This window comes from Ursus americanus, chromosome 9, assembly GCF_024610735.1.
Source record: "Ursus americanus isolate L20-20 chromosome 9, mUrsAme1.1.p, whole genome shotgun sequence".
In the NCBI taxonomy this organism is placed as follows: Eukaryota; Metazoa; Chordata; class Mammalia; order Carnivora; family Ursidae; genus Ursus; species Ursus americanus.
Genome location: NC_142135.1, coordinates 60536950 through 60555259, shown reverse-complemented (window position 1 = coordinate 60555259; position 18310 = coordinate 60536950). Strand labels below are relative to the sequence as shown.

At 41.7% G+C, this 18310-nt stretch overlaps 1 protein-coding gene across 1 annotated transcript in view; it reads left to right on the top strand.

Moving 5' to 3' along the window:
- The first annotated feature begins 390 nt into the window (after positions 1 to 390).
- SULF1 (sulfatase 1) overlaps positions 391 to 18310 on the top strand; it is a 167644-nt gene continuing 149724 nt past the window's right edge. Inside the window, exon 1 of the mRNA XM_045810133.2 lies at positions 391 to 680. The gene's annotated coding sequence lies outside the window, so the exon portion shown is untranslated. The remainder of the gene's footprint in view (positions 681 to 18310) is intronic.

Here is an 18310-nt window from a genome sequence, read left to right as displayed (position 1 = left end):
GGAGTTGAGATCTCAAAATGTAGATGTCACATTTCAGTGCAAGCTACTCCTACATTAACACGTTATCAGTGTGTCAGGATGAATCTTTTATCTCCTGGAGGTGGTGGTGGTGTATGTGTATGTGGGGGGGGGGAGTGGGGGTGCCTCGCTCAGAAGATTGCCCTCACCAGGTTGGCAGGAAAAGATTTTTAGTGTTTCTGTGCATACCTCGGAGGGTCCCAGTCGTCCCCGGGGAGCACCAGGAGTTGTGAAAAGTAACGCACAACTGGCCGCAAGAATAATTCATTCCCTCCACCTTCTCTTTAGCACCTCCCACTTCTCCTCTCTTTATAGCCGTCCTTTCTCTCTGAAATCTCAGGTTACTTGACTGGGAGTTCTCAGACCTCCAGTTTCAGTCCTGCCCTCAGCCTCCAGTCGGTGAGAGACACCCAGCCCCAGCGATTGGATTGGGCAGCCTGTCTTGACACACCACTGTGCTGAGTGCTTGAGGACGTGTTTCACCAGATGGTTGGGGTTAGTGTGTGTCATCACATTCGAGTGGGGATTAGGAGCAGGAAGGCTGCCTTGCTGGAGCTGTGTGGTCTTCTCCAAGTGAGAGTTGCAGGCAAGAAAACTACTTTGCTTTTGGAAGAAGAGGAGGAATTCATTTTCTGCAGCCACAAGAAAGGCAGTTTTTTCAGGTAAAGTAAAAGACATCGAATGCTTCTCTCTCTCCCTCTCTCTCTCTCAACATAGTTTTGAATGGAATGCTAGTACAGCACACTTGTCAAAGCCAGTTGTTACTATCCTATCAATGCTGCTATTGTACGGCGGACAGATAACAGTGAGCATAGCTCGGTGCTTGGCTGTCTTTACAGAACTAACACTCCCCATGCCTTGCTCTTGAAGGTGTAGCTAGGAAAATGTCTTTTGGAGCGGTATTTGTACTCTTTAATATCCTCGGTACCCACCCCAAACAGGAGCTATAAATTGTTCATAAAGGACAGATCGGGCCAGGAAAGCATTGATTTTAGCTTTCAGAATTAAAATGCACTTTCAAACTGTTGCATTTTTACCACTCAGCTTATAAAGATCCTTTCAGGAGTCTATTTCTGAGTTGGCTAGCCGAGATGGAAATGCTTTCTTAACCGGTTTTTTCAATGTACATTATGTCTGATTTATGATGGACCCAAGTGTTTTTAGCAAAAATTTGGAGATTGAAAACTCCTTAAGAGAAGAGGCTGCCCTCTGAGCAGCTGATAGATCGGCTTTAAAACAAAAATGCTTAGAGCTAGAAGAAAAGCAGAAAAGGAGGAAGTAGGAAAATGCTCTTTCACGGAGTTTATCCTCTTGCAGCTGCAGGGGAGCAGATGGAGGTAATTCATTTGCAGATCTGTTTGTGAAAGTTTTACAAGTCATTGAAAACTAAAGTAGCATCTCTGTAATGGATCATTAAAGTCACTCCGTTTATAGGTTTTAAACAGGCTATCTGAAGTGTTAATTAAATGGAAATAGATTTTCTGGCTGGGTTCTAAACAAACATTAAAAAAAGGTTTCAATTATAAATTAGTCATTGGAAATTAATGGTCATCCGGTGCCGGAGCAACAGTCAGTGAGTTGTCAGCGTGCATGTGAGTAGCTGGTCACGTAGCCCCTCTGCCCGAAGCCCACACCAGAATTAAATCGAACTGAATGTAACAACAGGGCGTATATACTACGTTGAAGGTGTGATATAAAGAAGGCCTTTCAAACCGATGCCTTGTTTTTACAGGGATCAAAACATAAAATCTTCATTTTTCAAATTTCTGGTCCCGCTAGGTGAGTCAGTGAGCTACTTTCTTTGCACCCTGGCAGACTCGCCCTCCTACACCCAGGTGCATATGCCCGTGGCGCTCAAGATTTCTCGCTCCTACTGGACTCTCACCTTTGGTAGAGAAACCCAACACTGCCCTTACCCTTTGCAGGTGAGGCATTCGATGAATAACACTGTATAGAAGCTATTCTGAAACAGGAGCTGTTTCATCGGCTTAACAACAGGATTTATGGCGAGAGCTTTGTGATTTTTGTATTCAGCTGTATGAAGATGCCTGTAAAATTATGTTTCCACTCGCAGTATACATTTTTTCTTGCAGCCAGACAGTTGATATTTTTTCATCTTCTCTTTAAAAAGTGATGATTAAACCAACATTTCAGAATGGTGTTTAGCTGCGATTCACAAGGTTCTCTGGTTGTGGTCTCCAAGCCTTCCATGAGAAAGCCTCCTCATAAATAACCAGGCAGTTATTACGACCGAGTATTATCCGATTCCCAATATTACATAACCCAAATAGGACTAAGTTCATAAGCTGAAGTCTTCTGGAATTCCAGTCATTCCATTATGGCTTTACAATGGAACTGGGCTTAAAAAAATAAAGACAGAGAGGCAAACTCATGTCTCGGGTTCTGCTAGGCTGAGGGCTCCAAGCATAGCTCGTAACAGGTATGGTGCTGACCACCCATGCCATGTTTCACTGTCGCAGAAGTATGTCGGAGAAAGTAAAGTTCCTCCTCGCGGGACGGGGAGGTGCGGTGTGATGGCATCTAACAAAGCCAAGTTCCGTGTAGCGGTGGGAGCCCCACAGCAGATGTCATTCACGTTGCAGACTGACCACCAGGCTGCCGGCCCAGGACTTGGACAACCCGGGAGAATTCCACATCCCCCCGCCCCGCCCCCCACCAAAGTCCATTGTATGCAGCATTAGGCAGGATGGAGACAAAAAAGGAAAGGCTGAGAAATAATAAATTCACACCTTGAGAAGGCAAAGGGGTGTGTCATCCCTCCCCCCACCGGGCTAAAGTAATATGAAGTTCTTAGCTCCACTAAAAGGCTCTGCTTAAAAGACAGTGCCCACAGGGCAATCCCAGTGCTTGTCAAATCTAAATCCACCGTTCCAGATGGTAAACATTCAGAGACATATTTATGGTGACTTCTGCATACCTCCGTTTGACATTTGGTTTCTTCCTGACAGCACTTGCGCTGGTAACACACATGAAGTTCCCATCAGTATCGCAACAGCTGGAAAAGTGTTTGAGCGCCAAGGCGGGCCCTCCCAGTGAAGGGAAAAATAACCGGGAGTGCAGATCTCCATTTGCACTGCGGATGCGTCCTGCTATCTAGGCGCGCAGTGAGCTATCTCAGAGGTGAAAAACCCTCTGAAAGCTCGATTCAGTAAGTTGCAAAATCCACTTTTATGGCGGAGTGGAAAACTCAAATACATGAGTCCAAATCTCCACTGACCTGGTGCTAGCTTATGAGTGGGAATCTTCATTAAAGAATTAAAAGGGCTCTTCTCTGTTTCCTTCTAAGGAAATTTATGTGACTTCAGGGACATTGTTGTGGTCCTTTCCATTGTGATAGTTAGTAGTAGGGACAAGTGTCAAGGGTGACACCTTGCATTTCCTCTCCTGACTCTGTATCCATGTGGGAATGCATAGGGGGTTGTGCCTTTTGTATTTTAGATTTAAAGCGGTTTACTCTTTACGAATCCATAAAGCAAGGTTTGTGATCCTCAGTATTGAGCTTTCTCCAACCACTGCCATGTGGATGAGGCCAACCAGTGGGTCAGGTCAGGACATCTGGTTCTTTTTTCCCTGTACAATATTTTTGTGTAGAAAGCGTGAAGTACGTTTAAGGGGATTAAAATGTTTAAGGCGCGGACTCTAAATAGATTATTATTTTTATCATCATTATTGACTTTGAGGGAAAAGAAGCTCATGTATGAAATTAATTCTATGATCATATGGTAAATTTACCTTTACTTTAGATTAGATCCTTGGGTAGGGGGAGGCATTTGAAAGAAGATATTTTTGGAAAAAGTTTGTCCTGAAATGTGTTTCCTATTTGAAGTATTTTCAATTCTATCTCAATATGCTGGGAAGGAGGGGAATTAGCCTGTTAGCTTTTTTTTTTTTTTTCTCCCTCTCTCTAATATCCCCCTCACCCCCATAGCTAATCTGTCGTCAAATTCTGTGAGTCCTTCCTTTCGAACATCTCTCACATCTGGCCCGCAGCCACCGCTCCAGAAGGATCACGTCACGTGTGGGTCATTACAGCAGCCTCCTAGCAGGTCCGCTTGCCTCCATTTCCCTCTTCTGTCCACCCCTGCAGACTGAGCTTCCTAGAACTCTGCTTCCGTCAAAGCATTTCTGAGCTGAGAATTCCTACCACGTGGGCCCTCATTACCCACAGAATGCAGTTCACAGGACATGCTGGCCATCTGTTATTTGGTCCCAACTCTCCAACTGTGTTTCTTCCACCAAATCAACACAGCAGCCCAAGTCTCCTGTTACCTGCAGCTCAGCTGGCTTGTTCGGCTCCCACCCCCTCCTGGTCTCTTCTCCTAACCCAACCACTCTAGCTTTCAAGCTTGTCTGCAAAATGAGCATCTGTCCTCATGGGCACTGTTCTTACCGGTTCTACATTTGTGAGACTGTGCGTAGAACATTCATCACCTCTCTAAACTCATCCTTCAAAATGTCCGCTTAAGTCCCATCTCCTCCGAGAAGCCTCCCCTGACTACCACATCTCACAGTGATGTTTTCCTTCCCTTGAAGCTGACCATTAGTGATCCATGGGTGGCACTTGGCACATTTGCCTTCTTGTCTTGTTGTCTACTTTGCCGTTTTCTACCTTGACTCTTGAGGCAGGGTGAAGTCTCCTAAGACAGGGACTGGCTTGGTCCACTTTTGTTTCCCATGGAAGATACTAATAAGTGTGTATTGACTAGCTCACAGGGACATTCCAACATGCAAGACACTTTTCTCTCTGGGTACCCTACTTTAGAGCCGTCTCCGCCCATGAGAGAAAAGAAAAAAAAAAGATAACACCTGACTGGCTGTATGTGGGGATAGCTTAGAAAAAATTCCACTTAGAATGTGAAATTATTGCCCCAAATTAAGTTTGAGTATTATAATGACAGCTCTCCATCTATTTCAGCTTTCTGTAACTATGGTAGAAATGACATCTATTAGCTGCCCCTTATGGTATAGAATTTCAACTATGATTTTGGAAGCAGGAGAGTAGAGTCTTGGGTTTAGACAGACTTGTGTTCTAATCTAGGGACCACCTCTCAGTAGCTGAGTGGCCTTGGACAGGTGACTTACCATCCAGCGTCTTGACAGAGACAAAGATACTTACGTTGAGGACGTTGTGAAGAGAACACATAAAGCGCGTGGCTTGGCGCATGACAATAATGCGAGAGAAAAAAAGTTGGTAGGTACAGATATAGATCCGAGCTGCATGGCTGTGCTGAGATGAACACATCTCTTGTTAGTCATTAATTTTGTGTATTTATGGTGTGTCTTTAACCTTTTCTGCCACCAAAGGCAGGGGGAAGGGGAAGAAAGCTCAAAAGTGTGAGATTGGTGGACGTGGGGAGAGATGGAGAGGGAGGGGAGAGCAGAGGAAGTGGGAGAGGGAGATGGAGGGGTGGCCGCTTTTGGCATTAGGAGTTTGGAGCAACTGAGTTAATGGATCTGTGGGGACAATGGTGACAGTTGAATACACTTCGCAGGGAGGAGCAGAGTCCTGGGTCCTGCATTAAAAGATAATAAAGAGCAGGCCCTGGGCTGCAGTGCTGGGGAAACAAAGGGTCGGAGCAGTGGACCCCAGCAGGGAGCTGAATTCACCAAAGGGTCATGTGCTCCTCTTCCTTCCTTCGGACCCACTATTTAGAAAGAAATAATAACTTGGCAAAACATTGTAGGAGTCAGGTCAAGCTTCCAGAAATAATTGGTAAAGCAAGATACCATTTAGACAAAACAAGGGGCTTGGACCTTTGCCGTCCTTCACCTCCAAACCAAATTTCACAAAAAGCTGAAAGCAATCAGCCTGAGCTCCGTTCTGTTCCCAAACTCTGCACCCACCATCACACACTGAGCCTTCTCTCTGTGCCCTTTCCCCAGCAGGGCAGCTGACTGAGAAATTATCTCACAAAGCACTGAATGCCATCTCACAAACATGTCCGTGGACACTGGTCATTCGGTTGCAGTTTTCAGGATCTTGGGACAGATCAAAGGATAGTCTTTCCAATCCTGACCATCTGGTCTACACCTGCCCCAGGCCAGGGAGAGGAAAGAAATTGGAACTCCTCTAGGATAAAGGACAAGGCAGTATTTCTGGAAATACCTCCCTTTCCCGCAAACAGGTCGAGAACCTTCCTTAACACTTATGTTGCCGACCTCCCCTCAGCTGCAACAACGAACCGCACTCTCTTTGCCCTCAAATTATGTGATCCTTGTACCACTGCACAGTCATCTGTTAAACCTTGTTAATTAAAAAAGAAAGAAAGAAAATTAGCTCTCCACTTCACCTTCAAAGGTAAAACTTTTCCTTACACTCTGATTTTCTTTTTAACCACAGAGCTACAAATCTGTGAGACACTATTTGTACATTTTTTGAAAATGTGAATCCAAAGGACTCGGACATGCCGCTATCTAACCATAGTGGGGGAGATGGATATTAAAATGCTATGCTGGATAAATGAACAGACACACCATGTTTCTGGGTAAAAAAAAAAAACAAAAAAACAAAAACAACTCATTGTGAGAGGTAAAGTGTCCCAAAATTAATCTCCACATTTTGTGTAATCCTAGTGACATTTTCACACAAGGTGAGATGACTGGCAGTGGGAGCGGAGTTGGGGAACGGGCAAGAGCACAGATGACTCTGCTCGAATGTAAAAGAAGAATTCTAAAGTTCACCTGGGTAATAAACGCATGAGCCAGCCTCGACATTTTTGTAAGAGAAGAGGACCGTAGCAAGATGGGGACTTGTTTTTATCACATATCCCCGTATGTTATAAAACTACAATAATTGAATTTTCTGTTCTTAAACCATTGGCTCCGACATAGATGTTTATCGACCTTCACGTATTTCTGCTTCGGTTGTGTTCTCCTCAGTTTTAATCTTTTTTTTTTTTTTTTTTTTGCGTTACCCAGGTCTTCAGTTTAGCTACAGGTTCCTCTATTCTATTACTCTTCTGTTGCCACAATTAACTGAAACCCCGAACTAGTATGACTTTGTGGTCCAGTTTTTCCCATCTGCAAATAGAGCTAATCCTCTATGAACTTTTTCACTTCATAAAAAACCGAAAATCAATTTGCCTCAAGAACTCAGGAGAATCCCTCTCAATCCATTCGCTTGATGAAAGAAGCCCAAAACATACCGGCCTAAGAGTTGTCCCACTTTTCTGAGCAGTAATAGAACACTCCTAATGAACAAAATAGAAATCCGAATTGCAGAGAGCTTTGTTGTCCAGTTTCGTGGTGTGTTGTATGGCTCAGGCATATCGTTATAACACCTGCTGTATGACTTTAAAATAAAACTGAAAGTTCGGCTCTTATAAGATATTAGCTATACCACAGTCATGGTGAGAAAAGATTAACTGCATGCCAAGTGTGCATTTATTAAATTAATTTAGAAGTGTGCACCTGTGGATATTATCTTCAAACTCATATCACTAATATGGCTTAGCACCAAAATCACCTTTCTATAATATAACATGTCCTCTGAATAGACTTCCTGCCAGTTTAAAGCCTCCCCCTTAACCTTCACCTGCCAATAATCAATCTTCCCCTGAATAGAAGTTCCGCGTAAACAGATGTGCTTGGCATCGCATCCAGATATTCTTAACTTCAGCTTTTAACTTTCATGCGTAAGAAGTGCATCCCAGCAAAGAGGCCCCTGCAATTCACGTGCTCCTTTTTTCCTCTTGAGAGCTTCATGCTGCTAAGAGAAAGAAAAGTGTTCTGAATATAGCAGATGAATAAAAGCATAGTTGATGTAGTATTTGTCATTTGAGACGCCACGTGAGAGGCCTCACGTGTGTTGTCACCATCTTTTTCATATATAAGATCTATATTTAGTAGAAGAGATTTGGGGGATATAGTCAATACCAAACAGCTTAAATGACTTTTTAGCAGTTGAGCTGATGCCCTAATGCGCCTTCTAAATAGAGTCGGAGCCAGAAGGAACAGGCTTAAGAAAGTGCCACTGATTTGTTAATTCGTTTATTCCATAGGTATTTGAGAGCTTCCTGTGTATTTCTATCCCAATCCCAAAGTGGAGGGGAATACAAAATAATACAGGACACCATACCCGCCCTGAAGGAATATCTAGCTCAGGTGTGAGGAGACATGCGCACAAACAATTGTTTAGTAGTAATGCAAAGAATGCGGTCATTAAGTATCAATTATTTGTTCTAATTAAATATAAAGGGCATCAACAGAGCCCCCTGTGGGAGGAACTGGAACCTGAGGTGGGCAAGACTTTGCTCAAGGTCGATAAGCAGATGAATCAGAACTGTGTGGGGCCAATTTATTTACCCTCTCTTTCACTCAGTTTCCTTCTCTGTAAAATGGAGATATGGGTACCACAGAGGGTTGTTATAAAGGTTAAATGAAATAATAAAACTAGGATGCTTAACACAGGCATAGACCATAGTGAGCGCTCCCACAGCTGTATCTTTTTCCAAGATGGAGGAAAGTTCCGCCTGGGTGAGGACTTGAACTTAAGCCAGGTCTGTCAATTTCACATTAGGACACAGCATTTTTGAATCCGCGCATTTGCATGGATGCACTTTGGGAATACAATGAAGGCGGGCACTAGGCAAAGAGGAGAAGGAAGAAAGGAAGGGAGAAAAGTAGAAAAGAGGAGTGATAGAAGAAAAGAAGAAAGAAGAACAGGGAGGTGAAGAAAGAGTGTGGTTCTCTGATGCTTCTACTCTGCACTCTCTTCTGTCTCAAGCATTTCATGTGAGAGCTACAGTAGGCTAGATTCTGGAGTGTTCTGACACATCAAGTAGACAAGTTGGATTTTATAGTTAAACAGGTGCTTTAGGAAGGTTAAGCAGTATGCTTTTCAAGAATGGGGGGAGACAGATTAAGAAAGAGAGAGATTGAAAGAGAGAGAGAAAGAAGAGAGAGAATAAGACAATTGGGAGGGTACCAAAAGTCTAAAAAAAAAACATTGCCTAGTCCCGATGACAATGTTGAGAATGAGGAAAGGACGGATGTAAGAAAGGTTATGAAGAAATAAATAACAGTATCAATAACTTGGTGATTGGTCAAATAGAGGACAAAAGAAAGACAAGTGACAGAAATGACACTGAAGTATCAAACCCAGCAAACGGGGATGGTGACACCACCTTAGGAAAACGGGGGTCCTGGAAGTAGAATTTCATTTTGTAGCACCATAAATTTCCAACATGACAATGGTCATTATGGAACAAATGTTTATCTGGTATCTGTAAATTAATAACTACACCTGGGATAACTTTATAATACAATCATGGCAAATATATATGTCTATATAAATGCTCCATAACATAATTTAAACATGAAATCGATGACTCATAAGATAGAATGCATAATGGTCTTTTTAAAAAAGATTTTATTTATATATTTAAGAGAGAGAGAGAGTGAGCATGGGAGGGGGGCAGAGGGAGAAGCAGGCTCCCGCTAAGCAGGGAGCCCCATGTAGGACTCAATCCCAGGACCCTGAGATTATGACCTGAGCCAAAGGCAGACACTTAACCTACTGAGCCACCCAGGCTCCCCTTAACTGTTTTTTTTTAAAACGATATATTCCTTAGATAAAAAGGATCTTCTCTTAGATTAAGAAAATGGTTGGCCAAACAACTATTCTAGTGTTTTTAAATGCTGGGGGAGGTAATGAATTTTCAACTCAGAATAACAAATCACCTCTGCTGAATACCTATAATTCTCTTCTTTCGACTAAGAAAATGCTGGTGGAGAGGGACGTATAATTTAAAGAGAGTCTAGAAGCAAGACAAAATGAGATATTGATGTTGCTTCTGTTCATAAAACTTCAGATCCTACCTTAGAAGAGATGAGTTGGACATCCTTGTGCAGAATGTATGAATGACTTATTTTACAAATGATACAGACACTCCCTTCTGCATTCACGATAAAGACAAATCATTCTTAATTTTAAGGTTTGGGAAAGGTTCCCCCCTACTTTTCTTTGCATCCCCTCTCACTTCGCCCTTTTATTTTACTTGTTTCAGCCACACTTTATGTTAAGATCCTCTTCAAAATAGGGAAGTCATGCTTTAGTCACTTCCTTAAACTAAGTCAATGAATAGTCAATAGATTAGGTGTAATTTTATTATACATAGAAGATTGTATTTGCCATTTCCAACTCTGACACTAGATGTTGGGGGCAGCATGACTGAGAGAATACACTACTTGAGTCAGCAAGATTTGGAATGAAAATGTAGTCTTATTACTAGAAATTTGTGGGAATAGCATTGACCTGTGGAGACTTGACAGCATTCTGGTTCCTCAAAAGAGACTTGGGTGCTATTCAAGTTTTTAATGAAGACTTTGGCCTGTTTTATTTTACTCAACTGAGTTTTCTGAACCACGTTCCCTGGTTCCTATGGGAGAAATGCCAGCCTCAGTCACAGCACCTGTAATCCATTTCTCATTCAGGGTTGCCATGCATCATGGTCTAATTGGCATGAGCCAGTTGATATTTGAGAGCTATTAATGGCTAATGATTTAATTGGTACTCCATGAGACATCCAGCTTAATGAACCAAGGGGAAAATATATAACACACAAGTGCCATAGTTAGATCAACAAACAGCGTCTGCAGCAAGCACGAAAGCTGGGCTCTGCTGCCAGGCTTAAGACCGGCTCAGATTTCTTCATCTCGTACCCCCTTAGATCAGTGGGCTAGTGTGCTTGCGGGGAGATTGGGGTGTGGAACACGAGCTGATATCCCTAAACTTCTTAACTTCAGACCATCTAAATTCTGATTTCAATTCAGGATTCTACCCCTACATGGTCAACTTGTAGGCCCGCCTCAGAGGGACAAAGACCTCCTGAAGTGCGGCCCTTGCTTAAAAAAAAAAAAAAAATTAATTCAGAGGAAGAGGAAAAAATATTAATGTAGCCAAAATATGTTGTTAGAGAGTCACTTTTTTGACACCAAAATAAAGACCAAAAAAAAAAAAAAAAAAAAAAAACCCAGAAAGAAAATACACTATAGTTTCATACATAGCAATTATTATTTTCATTAGCCGTTTTGCTCCAAAAATAGCTATCCGTTGTTGATCGACCATTCCGATCAACCATTATAGTAGTTCCGGAAGTGGATTTGGAGGTGTTCCTATGATGGCTTCTGCCACTGTCATAACCCCTATGGAAGCTTAGAACATGCCACTGGACTGCCTCATTGGCTTCAGGTAAACCATATTTCATGGTGGGCAAGTAATAAGTTTAAATGGTATTAGCAATGAAATAAAATTCGCTGAATGAGGCAGTAGTGTTATAGTTAGGAAAAAGAGGCAAGGTGGTACAGTGGGAAAAACCTTGAAAACCTGGATTCTAGAACTGGGCTACCATTAGTATTGTGATGTTGAACACACCAGCTAACCTTTCAGGAGCATGCCACCCACCACCTCTTTGCCTTTATTTTGCCTCCCCCACACCCCACCCCTCAGCCCCCCATCTAGATTACGTTATTCTTTACTGGCAAACTCTGCCCTTCCCTTAAAACAAGCCTAAATGAAGAAAACATTCCCCTTGAAACTGAAAGGCATGGGGGGGGGGCAAGGGGAAGGACTTTAATCCAGTTTTGCATCACCTCATGCTAAATCGAGTGCTGTTCTTTATCTTTTCCTTATTCCCACTCATCTTACACACCACCATTAAGCTGACCTTCCTTTAGCGCTCTTTCCCCGTGTCCTGCTATTACCCTGAAACAGCCATCTCTCCGTTTTCTACAGCGTCCAGTCTAAAGCAAATATCAGCATTTAGGGACCTGCATAATCGTCTCCACTATAACCAACCACTTTACGTCTATACTTCCTGCTCTTCACTAAAGCTGGTGCGTTGGCTCTGGAATTCACGCCACTTACTTCTACTACTAAGCGTTGCTCATACTGTTTTCTGGGCTGGGGCTGTCCTCCCATCACGCTTCTGAATGTCCAAATTTCACCCCAGTCTTGAAGAAAAATCACCCCCATTCCCTTCATGGAACTTTCTTTTCCTAACTATTCCCATAATAGAACTATTCCTTCTCATAGGTGCTCACCACTTAAAATCTTGTCATATAATTTTAGCTCTTAATTAAGTACAATTTTGCATTTATTATTACTCTTCGTAGATTTTTAAGGACAATCGGGATAGAAAATTGCATTTTGGTTATTGAGCAATTTTAGCCAACCAATCAGCAGCGGATCCATAGTTACACCAGGCAATTCTTTGGATAATGTGGAAGGCACTATCTTACGTGCTGCTTCTCTGGCTTAATTTTTTTTTTTTTTTTCCGTCTTCTGCCTACATCACTTTCCAGGGCTGCATTTGAGCCAGCTGGATTCCCTCCAGAAACAGATTCAAATAGACAATAGGCCAACTAGAATTCCCATCTTCCTTGATCAGATGTGAAATTGTATAGCTGGGTGTCACTCACATGCCAGCCACTCAGGATTCTATGTTATCAATTAATTTCTGTTGAGAGCTGAACTGAGGAGTTTGTGACAATTCTGTTTCTAAGGACCTGCAAAATTATGGCTAGACAAGAATTTCAGAGATAGCGACAGATACATAGACTCGTGTCGTCTGAATGAATATATTCACTACCTGATGCATAGCATAAATTAAAATGCCCTATCAACTCCATAGAAATCATCCTGCTTTTCTCTCTCTCTCTCTCTTTTTATTTTGTACTAGGATTTGATCGTAAAAATTCTTTGGCTAGGAATTGAATTCTCAGTTGTAGGACAATCAGCCAGTCAGATGACAAGCTTTAAATTACGCCAAAGAAAAAGGAAGTTAACACACATTCTGTCAAAGCTACTGGATCTTTTTTCTTGTAGTTGTTAAAAATACTTTAGAATTCGGGATAATTTCCCTAATTTCCCTTTCCAGGAAAGTTACATAAATTACTGTGGAACACAGAATGTTACAGGTATAGCTTAGAGATCATCTAAGTAAAATCCAGGAAACTGAGGCCTGGTGGCTATTCAGACACCCGCCGAAAATCACAAAACTCATTCTTACCAGAGAAACTTCTACAAGCTAGGCTTCACCAAGAAATGCAAGTCAGTGAAATTCTACCAAGAGCAAAGGGAGTTCATGCGTCCATTGGACATTAGGACCTAATAAGAATGCGAAGGTATGAGCCCACCTCTGTTTGTGACCGTGGGCCCTCTTGCTGAGTGCTAAGATAAATAATCAGGTATTGTAGAGAATTCTTGAGACTGGGACAAATACAAGAAAAAGCATTTATTGTTCAGGTATATTCCTTGCAGAAAATCCATTCTCACACAAATCCCAGGCCCTGTTGCTACAGATGAAAGTTACGTAGCTTTAGTATAGAGAACCTTCTTTGTGGAGGCATGTTCTAACCTGTGCTCAAAGGATGCTACCCAAATGATGATGACAATAGTAATCATTATTCCTTCAAAACATTGGAGGAAAACGTTACTTGAACTAAATCATTGGAATTTGCAATATTTGGGTAAGCAAAGCAGATCCACTCTATCTGCGCGCATAAAACTGAGAGAGGACCAACCCAACTCTGAAGAGGTGGTGAATGGAATAATCAGCATCAGAATTCGTGTCTTCTAACTTCTATTTCACTGCTCCGTGCTTCAAGCGATTCAAAATATATCACATTTTCTCACTATTGGGGAAACCTTATTGCATTAGAACAGTTGAGCTGTTCCTCAGAAACAGCACCTCCTTGAGAAATAAACATTTGAAATTCTTACTCGGGTACTGGAATTTTCCCAAGAGAAGTAGAAAAGCAATATTCCTCATAGCTTAATAAGTTACATGAGTGTATATACCATTATCTATCTGTATTATTTATGTTTAAAACTGATTTATCTATAAGGGAAGTAAAATCAATCATTCTTGGGTTATAAATGTATTTCTTAGTCGTTAACTTACAATTTTTCGTGTTGTATTATAAAGAATAACAATTTAATAATTCAAAATAAAAGATTAATTTAGAATACTCAAGTGTGGTTTTGACTTTTTGAAAAACAGTTTTGTTTCTAAAACGTGTTCTAGATTTCCTTTTCTTGTTGTTGTCGTAAGTATCTAAAGGAAGCCATTATGATTTTCAGGGCAATGAAAGAAATATGTGCGTGGAAAAGCAGTATTTGTACAAATATTTTTAAGTTATTGGTCGTATTTCACTCCACTGGAGAATGTGATCACAAATCTGGTTGGAATTATAAAGAAATCAAACTTACCAGTATTCCAACTTCTGATGAAAGGGAGAATTCTGCTGAGAATGTAAAGATAATGTGGCAGAGTAATTACCTGTTTGTCACAGAGCTAAACCTTATGACAGCGAACGCCAAAAAGGGTTTCTATGAAAATTATTTCTTTGGTTCATGAAAATGCTTAGGTTATACTATCTTCGACTAAACCTGCACGTTGAACACTTCTGTAAACACGCTTTCCTTTTTCCTATCTGTATTTCGAGCCGTTGTCTATAATGAAAATAAAGCAGGGCACGTTCACTACTTCAAGGGAGGACCCAAAGAAGTAAAGTTGAGCTCTAACTAAACTCCTTACAGCTCTCTAGTTCGGCCTTCTCCACCGTGCTCATAATCCCCACCAAAAAATACCACCCCAGAATCGCAAATGGGTAAAGTAAAAAAACAGCATAAAGATTCAAGTCCTTGCAGGAGGAATATAACCCAAAGTTCTGTCGCCTAGTGTGAGAGCATCTTTGCTGTTCTCTCGCTCACCCCAGAGACTCGAAAGTTCGCTCTCAGTGAGGGAGGGGAGAGAGAGCAAGTGAGCAATTGATAAAGGAATTGGGGCATATTGTTAACAACAGGTGAACCTGAGTAAATTATTCTGGCAACTTTTCTGTAAGGTAGCTCAACTCCCCAAACCTTAGTGGGGGTTTTTTGGTAATTATTTTCAAACACAGATTTTTTTAGAGAGACACAGGGGAGTTAAAGAATTCACATATGCAAATAGAGCTGATCTGCGGCACCGGGAGGAACTAGAATCCAGGTCTTCTATTTCTCCACACTTCCTCCAAACTTATCATTTATTTCTGCATAAGTTGAAAAGTAATTCCCACGTCAAGTATCTATAAAGCATAACCACACCTTTCTCCAGTCAGTCATCAAGGATCAGTACACAGCCCAGGAACACTCATTATTTAACTGTAACTTACTTATCACATTACCCATTGTAAATCATTTTTACAACCCTACTTATTTGATCCTCCTAATTCCTTGAATGAAGTAGATAACACAGGCAGAAATGGACCCATTTTACAGGTTAAGAAACAGGTTATGAAGGTAGCATATCATTATTATTCACAGCCACTAAATGGCAGAGTCATATTCTACAGACAGATACTCAGGTCCTAAAATTCCAGAACCAGTACTCGTTCCAATACATCCTCTTGATGTTCCAATGCCTTTTTATACCCCTGATGATCATATCTAAATCTTCCTGGGCTCATGTTGTATTTAGCAATAGAAAAAAAGAACATTCTTTTAAAGAACAAAACAAAATGAGAAAGATGCCTGTTTTATTTACTAATATTACATATAATAACAGCTGAGATTAACTATGTACCTGCCTGCCGTGTACAAGTAACTGCTTTATATACATCATCTAATTTAATTTTTTTCAACAACTCTATAACCTGGAGCCCCCATCATGCAAACATGGAAACGGGAGCTGAGAGCTTGACTCACATGACTGACAGAGTTGAGCTGCAGGGACCAAGTCAGCACCTGGACCACTCCAGACCCCCTATCATTAATGAAATCGTCCTTATTCCACATTTCTATTTTTTTTTTCTTTAAGCCTGGTTGATAGTTTAACCAATTTCTTTATCATATATCCAGTAATTTTAAATTCTGTGAGTGACAACATTCTTTCCAAGAACATAGTTTGTATGGAAAAGCATATGGATGAAAAAGCAGGACCACATCTTAGTTACATCAACAGCGGCCCCTGACACACAGGAAGCATTCAATAAATGTTTGCCAAGTGAATGAATGATGTTCAGATTGCTCTAAAAAGCTTTTAAGATGTCATGATCTAAATACTTAAACACAAAACCTAAAAATTAAATTGGTTCAATTCGCCAAACCTCAGTTTTATAGCAAAGCACATCTTTTCAAAGCCAGAAAGAAGAAATAATAAAAGCAAACAAATTTCACATTTTTAAAAAGGCCTTTCCAGAAGTTGAACTGCTCTGTCGATGATCGGGCAGACGTGGCATTTGACTGTCTGGATAACCTCTTAGAGGATCACCTCTTGTCTACATGACAAAAAGCAATGCTCAGTCTCACTGCTGATTGGACTTCATGATTTTTCTTTTTGCTCTAACCAATTGGGATAAAAAGTAAACCCAGCTGACTTTCTAAGGTGCCCTCACAGGGGGCACCTGAGTGGCCCAGTCGGTTACGCGTCTGCCTTCGGCTCAGGTCATGATCTCAGGGTCCCGGGATTGAGTCCCACATCGGGCTCCCTGCTCACTGGGGAGTCTGCTTCTCCCTCTCCCTCTGCTCCTTCCTCTCTCTCTCTGTCAAATAAACACAAAATGAAATAATAAAATAAATAAGGTGCCCTCACAGGCACCCACTGAACAATGATGCAGGAAGGGACCAGTCAGGGAAGAGGGGAGCTCAGGATAAGCGGTAGGATATACAACATACATTTTTCCCTCTCTTCTTCCAACCCACACTTTCGGCCCTCCCTTTTGTGGTTTCTTCCCACTCCAAAGTTTTCAGTAATACTCATCTGTATATGTTTTTCCTCAAATAAGAATGGTTAGATGAGCTGAGAAGTGAGAAGACCACATTCACCTTCTTCCTTCCTCCATTAGTAATATGACCCCCGTCCTGGCCCCCTCACATGAGCACAGCACACAGATACCTTAAGTGCACAACTTAACCTTGCTGCAGCGTCAGGAAATTTCAGGGTAAAAACTACATGCATGGAAGTCAGTCACATATCAGGTCTCAGGTTACTCAGCTTGGCACCGGTTTAAAGCATAGAGCGATTCCTTTCAGAAACGGCCCATTATCACTCCCTTTGCTGTCCGTCATCCTTGCCTCAGGCTCTGGCTCTTAGCCTCTCATTCTTCTTACTAACGCACCTGCCAGCCCCAGACACGGGTACTTGCAGATTCTGCAGAACGAGGTTTTTTCCTGTCTCTGTCCCCACACATCCTCCACCAGCATCCCTCGAAGAGTACATGCTCTGTAGGTCTCCGTCCCACATAACTCCTGCTTTCTCTTCATCTTCTCAGCCCAATCTGCACTCCCGCGCTTTGCCCCAGCTCCCCTCTCTGGCGTATACGTCTTTGTATGTGCAATTTATTCCTCCACCTACTCACAAAAACACTGGAGGGGACAATCTGAATTTGGCACATACTGAATTTCCTAGATGGTGTTCCCTCTGTTCATATTTTCTACATCTCTCTAACCCACTGTTTTCTAGCAAAAGCTTTGTTGGGATTTCTAACACAAACCCCAACACCCTGAGTTTACCCGATCCCCTGAATAACTGTCCCCCAGGCTGAAGTCACAACAACATTCGTGTTACTGCTAGTGATTATCAATCACTGCCTTTTTACAGAGATCCCGCTTGTTTTCCTTTATATAATTAAATATTCATATTTAAACACAGAAACCTAGGCAACTGTTGATAGGATCACCCCTTGGCTAATGCTTACTGAAAAAGGAATATATTTTTTACTCAGCTGGGGCAAATGATACCAAACTCATGCTTAGGACATGAACTTTGTAAAAGACTCTCAGAAAAAGGGAAGAGAAACCAAAGGATACTGAGTCCTTAGCACAGGATAGACCCTGCTATTCACACTAAGGCTCTATTAGTCATTCTAGTTCTGAGTAAAGGAGCTAGATGAAAATAATACACACCTGTAAAGCTAGGACTTGGACCCAAGTCAGTTTCTCTCTCAAAATCAATGCTGTGTCTCCAAAGAAAGTTCTATATAAATGCTAAACGGTAAAACCCCGTCATTAATTACGTGAAAGCGGTTTACTTTTTCCTGCAATTTACACCTTTTTTCCCCGCAGACTAATTAAATCTCCAACTCTGGTAAAGTGCTTCTTCCCACAATTTACTAGGTTTTTTGGTAAAAAGCTAAATGAAGTTTGGCTGTGAAGCTGGTGAGGAAGAGAAGACTGAGCTTCCAATAAAAACTTGCTAACTGGTGTGCAACCCTGTGCCCATTAAGGGTGGAACGACTCCTCCAGAATACAGACTGGTCTGTACGTTGCTTCTTAAGGGCCGGCCGAAGT